The sequence below is a fragment of the Canis lupus genome, chromosome 6 (assembly GCF_003254725.2).
Source record: "Canis lupus dingo isolate Sandy chromosome 6, ASM325472v2, whole genome shotgun sequence".
In the NCBI taxonomy this organism is placed as follows: Eukaryota; Metazoa; Chordata; class Mammalia; order Carnivora; family Canidae; genus Canis; species Canis lupus.
Window position 1 is genome coordinate 21,430,929 of NC_064248.1, and position 6,076 is coordinate 21,437,004.

Here is a 6,076-nt window from a genome sequence, read left to right on the forward strand (position 1 = left end):
GAGAAAATAGCAAGCAGTGACTGTCTTCGCCCCAGGAAGACCCCTCACCAGAAATTGAGCCTGCTGGACCTTGACTTTGGGCTTCCTAGCCTCCAAAACGGTGGGAAAATAAATTTCTATTGTTTGAGCCATGTAGTCTATCAATTTTTGTTATAGCAGCCCAGGCAGGCTAATACAGACTCCAAGACAGGTCTGGGAATTACTCTGTCGCACCCCAGGGGCCTTGGCGAAGCAGACCTCATGGTCATTCACTCAGCAAATACTTACTGGGGGCCAGCCAGATGCCAGGCACTGTTGTAGGAGCCAAGGAGAGAGCTGTGAACTAGCAGATGTGACTCCTGCTTGCATTCTCCATCTATCGGGGGTGCTGGCATGCTGTGACAGCCAGAGCGTAGGAATGCTGGCTTGGTGGCAGCAACGCAGAAAGGGCATGAGGCTCTCCACACACTTACTGCTGCCCCGGAGTGGCGTGGGAGGGCCTCTGTGAGGAGAGTAGAAGATGGTAGTAACCAAAATTGGAAGGGAAAAAAAAAAAAAAAAGAGGGAGACAGAATGATGGATGATGATGGAGCTTTCCTTATCTGTGTGTTTTTTTTTAAAAAATATATATATACTTAAAAAATTTATTCATTTATTTGAGAGAGAGATTGAGCAAGTATGGGGAAGGGGAGGGGCAGAGGGTGAAGCAGACTCCCTGCTGGATGGGGAGCCCTATTTGGGGCTCCATCCCAGGACCCTGGGATCGTGACCTGAGCCAAAGTCAGACACTCCACCAACTGAGCCCCCCAGGCGCCCCTCCTTATCTATTTTTCCTGATTTTCTTTATAAATGGTTGACAAATGCATAGACTCAGAAACTGACTTATCCAATGCTTCCCAAACTTCAGTGAGCATCAGACTCTCTTGGAGGATTCTCTAAAGCATATCATTTCTGGTCACCTCCCCTAGAAATTCAGATAGAGATGGTCTGGGTAGGGCCTAAGAATCTGCATCTCTATCAAACTTATAGGTGATGCTGATACGGCCCTGGTCACAGGGTGAGTAGCTTTGATGATGTGTAATATTTATAAACAGACACCCACAGAGATAAATGTCTCCCAGCAAAACCTTACGGCAAATCAGTAAAGCTGGTGGCCTCAGGGATCTGTATGGTCTCTTTTAGAACCATAGGGCCATCCCAGGACCAATCCTACTGATCGCTCTGGGGCTAGGGAAACGGTAGGTCAGGGCTGGTCATAGGCCACCTCTGGAGCTGAAGCCAGAGTCAGCCCCATTGAACCCCATGTTCTTCAAGTGAGAGAAGTGTGTTCCCAATAAAAGCAAACAGAAGTGAGGTCAATATTGCCGTAGAGCCCAAAACAACATCTTCCATACAACATAAACTCCTGGGGAGAGTAGATGGGCTGCTCAGATAGAACCCCATCTTGTGTAAGGGCCTGGGCTCTGGAGAGAGCCGGCCAGGTTCAGAATCCCACCTGCCTTGCAAGGGGGTGGGGAGAGAAGGTCTAATCCCGGTTGTTGACTCCGACAACAACCTGTCTAATGTCTGTGTGGTGCCTGCTGTGGAGCCCAACTTCAGAATGGAGTGTAAACTTCATGTTCAAAACCTTCAGAAAAGATGTAATTTGGGAAACTCTTTTGGTTGGATTTGTGGCTCAGTTGGGGATTATCTGTCAATTTTTTTTTGAAGCTGTCAATCCTGGGGAAGAAGTTCACAGAATAGGCCTTCTCATTCCCACGGGACACATTTGACTTTCAGCCAAGCCTCATTCTGGGGTACAGGTGTGGGAGTTGGCCACAGAAATTAGGAAGCATAGGTTGATTGCTGACCCGGGGGCCGGGACTCAGGTGCCCATTTGACAAGGAGTGAGCTGCCTTCCTCAGGCAAAGCCACTCACCTGTCTTCCTCATTCTGTTTGGTGGCTGCCACCATAGCCCCCATGACTATGTTTTCTGGGCCGCAAGGGCTGGGGTGGGGCTCAGGGAGTCACAAGGATCTTCTGCAGGGATGTTCCCATTTGGGTTGGAAGGGTGGGTGAGACTAAAAATACTGCCTACATGACATATTTACTCTGTTCTTGTTAATACCCCAGAGAGATTGCCAAGAGTCACTACCACCAAGCCTGTGATTAAACCATAATAACCACTTTCATGTTTATAAATTTTGTCCTTGATATCAGAGAGGAGTATTTTTAGGCTAGAACTTGGAGCTAACAAATCCCAATGCACGACTGTGGATTTAAGCAAGTATCTCTCCTTAATATTTACTTCCCAGGACACAGCAACAAGGCCAGGAGAGACCTGTCCCCAGGAGTCAAGAGGGAGACTCCGGGCACACCAGGTGTACACCCCTTCATCCTAGGGCACTACACCAAATGTGAGAGCTTTGTGGACATCTGTGCTCTTCTATCCTCTCAACCTCATAGGGCTGCCACTCATTCATCCATTCATTAACTAACTGATTTAACATATATTTATTGAGTGTTTACCAAGTGCCAGGCACTGGGGATAAGGCAGTGAATAAATAGGCAAGCTCCCTATTTTCATGGAGTTTACAGTTCAGTGGAGATGGAGGCTGCTGACTGGGGAGCCAGACCATTCATTTATTCATTCATTCAATATTAAGTAATAGGAAGAAAATATAAAGGGAGAAATGCTGTATAGCACCTGGGGAGGCAGGGCTCCTTTAGGCAGCAGGGTCAAGGAGGTAAACTGCGTACTGAGAAAGAGCCAACCATGTGAAAAGCCAACTCTCTAATTCTGCTTTGCTGATCCAAATTCCCCATCACTCCCTTCCATCCTAACTCTTCACCCTGTGCTCAGTTCCAAGGAAGACATCTTCCACAACTCCATGAACCTGTTTTCACTGCAAATGACTCTCTTTCCAGGATATCACTTCCCCTTGTGGCTCTTGCAAATATTGGTTGGTCATTAAGTACACCCTGTTAATTCTGGGTGCGAAGGGTGGGGGGTTGTTGGAGCCTTTCCCTAGTGCTCTCTCCATGGTGTTTAAATGTCCCCGCTCCTGCCATCTGATTATACTACATCCTCCATCTCATTGCTGTCACTCACTTGCCTCCTAGATCCTCCACTTTGTTCATTGAAGACTTTGGGACCTGCCCCACTGTCTTCATGTTCAAGTCAAATACTGACAGTCACCTGCATTGTTCATCTGGAATTCTAGTTTAAAATTCCTTTGACCTTGATTCTTTTGATTTTTACCTCCACCTCACTGCAGCCCTTTTCCACAGCTCCAGCCTGGGGTCACATAGGTTCTATGTTAAAAATCTCAAAGCTTGCAATCTGACCCCAAATACAGGAAACCCATGTTTTCTCAAATCTTAGCCTGGTATCACAAATAAAAAAATGCTACATCTCCAAAGAGCCATGAAAAATACTCTGAGTTTTTATTAAAGGGGTCTTGAGACAATGTCAGAGGGGAAAGGTACATTACAGGATATATGAGAAGACTTCCTAATGGCCTTTATCATCTCTCTCCCCAAAATCTCAATCTTAGGACTGTTCCTTATTTCTGCTCCTTCTATCCTGCTCAAAACTCCCAGCCTACTTAATTGTCTCCTTTGCCCCCTTCCCCCTCTTTGCTTCCTCCTCCCATTGTCTTTTTCTTCTCTGCCTCAAGTTGGATCTCTGTCTTTCTAAAATGCCCTTGTGGACGACTTTTCATATGTTCCGCATCTTTATCCATAGCCCTATCCCAGCAGATCAGACATTCAAAAAATTCCTTGGAAAGTGGGGGTGGGGATGGGCGGGAGGTTGTAAATACTTATCACATGATTTGTCCTTAGCATACCTCTTAGTGTTCATCATCACATATCCTTCCAGAACTTTTGTTCCCATTCCTCTTACAACACCTGACCTTCTGCTCGATAGTGATGTCCAGTGCAACATTCTCTGCTGGTCCACTGGGCCATGTCTGATCTACTTTGCTCCCTTCTCCATGCAGATCTGTTTCAGGGATGGTCATCTGAATGCTCATTTCCCTTATACTTCTTGATTCTATCTTTTTATCATCCCTGCTGAGTCCAAAATAGTCCAAATTCTTTACTCAGTCATTTCTGCACCTACATCTGGAGAAAAATCACACAACTTGAAAAGTGGTACCTTGCAAATTCGTGATAACAAATGCAGGGTCCGTGGTTTTGCACATTAATTCTTTCTCTTGTGTGAGACCAATTTCTTCTCCTGTCCAGCCCTCTACCTGCATCCAGGGTATCTGAAGGCAGATCATGTTTGGACTTTCCAGGTAAAAGAACAAATAATTCCCCTCCTGCCTTTCTTTGTGATTTATTTCATTTGAATTGGGTTTCTTCCACTTGAAATCAAAAGACTACTGGCAGATGGAATTAATACTCAGAGAAGTGCTGGAGGAAAGGGGGAAAAATCCCTTTATGGGTGAACAGTATGTTGGGAATAGCTATTGATTCACCTTTGGGGATCAGTCTCTACAGATTCTAAGGGTTAAGTATGATCATCTGGGAAGCATAGGCGGAGCTCACAGAGAATATTCTGGAAGACAATTGATGAGCACAGCTCTGTCCTCTTCCTGTCTTTGCTCCAAATCCTCCTTAGAAAAGCAGAACTGCCTGCAGTTTGAAATGGACAATCAGACACTGCTAACAGCTGCAGCCCCAAAACTTCGATTCTTGGCAGAAGGATCCTGACACAAAAGTATTTCTTTGTGGAAAATTATGCATTCATCGGGCTCATTTGAAACAAAATATGATTTGCATCTTAACTTCCTGTAACAAGCTCCAGTTTTTCTGTGGATTTCATAATGTCTGATTTCGTTGGACCAGATTGGCGGGGCACATGCTTTACCAAACAGTTTAAATTCAAGCCCAGGTTTTTCTTATTTTAAATGGCAACAGCTGCTAAGCATGATAATTATTGTATTTCATCAAAATAAACTCACCAAGTTGCTTCTGAGTGTGCCTCGGAGCTACTCTGCTTGGGGGAGTGCTGGGTGGAGGGGTCCTCAGGGCTGTCAAAGATGATGCGAAGTTTGGGTCTGAAAAACAGGAGGCGAGGCTCCAGGTCTGGAAGTGGGAGATAAATGGACAACTCCAAGAACAGAAGAAGGTAAAAAAACAGTCACTAGCTGGAGGCAGATTCGCTGAGATACTTCCCTCTTGGTATCTGGTTGGGCTCTCTCTCTCTGTCTCTCTCTGCAATGTTCAGCAATTCCCAATTTCTGAATGATTGAAAGGAGGGAAGGAAGAAAACATCAAATATCAACCATGTCCTGGGTACCACTGTGGGAGCATCATGAATTTAGGTGGCAGCCAGCGTATCTCTCGTAAAGAAAATTGAAATCATGTCACATTCTGCTTAAAAGCCTCCTGCAGTGGCTTCTCAACCTTGGCTGGCCATTAGAGTCATTGGAGGGCTTTAAAAAATCCCCAGGGTGCCTGGGTGGCTCAGTCCGTTAAGTGTTTGCCTCTGGATTTCAGTTCAGGTCATGATCTCAGCTAAGGTCACGATCTCAGGATCATGAGATTGAGTTCCACTCCTAGCATGGACCCTTCTTAAGACTCTCTCTCCCTCTCGCTCTGTCCCTCCCTCTGGCTTGTGTGCTCTCTCTCTCTCAGGAAAAAAAAAACTCTAAATGCCAGGGTGCACCCCAGAATTGGTGAAGGTGGAACCCGGACATCAGCATTTATTTAAAGCTTCCTAGGTGATTTCAGTGTGTAGTCAATGTTAAGAACCAATGCATTAGTGGGGCTCCTGGCTGGCTCAGTTGGTAGAGTATGCAACTCTGTAGGTTCCAGCCCCATGCTGGGTTTAGAGATTATTAAAAAAAAAAAAACCACAAATTTAAAAAAAGAACTACTGTGTTACAACCTGAATTAAATCTGAACTTCTGACCCCAGCCAAAGAGGACCTGCTTGATCTCAGACCCCATCTTCAAACACCCACTCTCTGCCTTAACTCAAGTTCAGTTACTGTGGTGTAGCTCTTTGGTCTGTATGGACCAGAAAAACTTTCCATGCTTTCCACTGAGTCCTGGAAGATCCTATATGAACCAGCCTCTGCCCATCTCTCCAGTCTCACCTGGA

The 6,076-nt window shown here is 45.6% G+C and overlaps 1 long non-coding RNA gene across 1 annotated transcript in view; it reads right to left on the minus strand.

Annotated features, from left to right (window-relative positions):
• LOC112640228 (uncharacterized) overlaps positions 1-5,363 on the minus strand; it is a 30,230-nt gene extending 24,867 nt beyond the window's left edge. Inside the window, exons 1-2 of the long non-coding RNA XR_004816539.2 lie at positions 4,933-5,363; positions 268-481 (exon numbers count right to left, since the gene is read on the minus strand). This is a non-coding gene — a long non-coding RNA (uncharacterized LOC112640228). The remainder of the gene's footprint in view (positions 1-267; positions 482-4,932) is intronic.
• Positions 5,364-6,076: the final 713 nt, after the last annotated feature.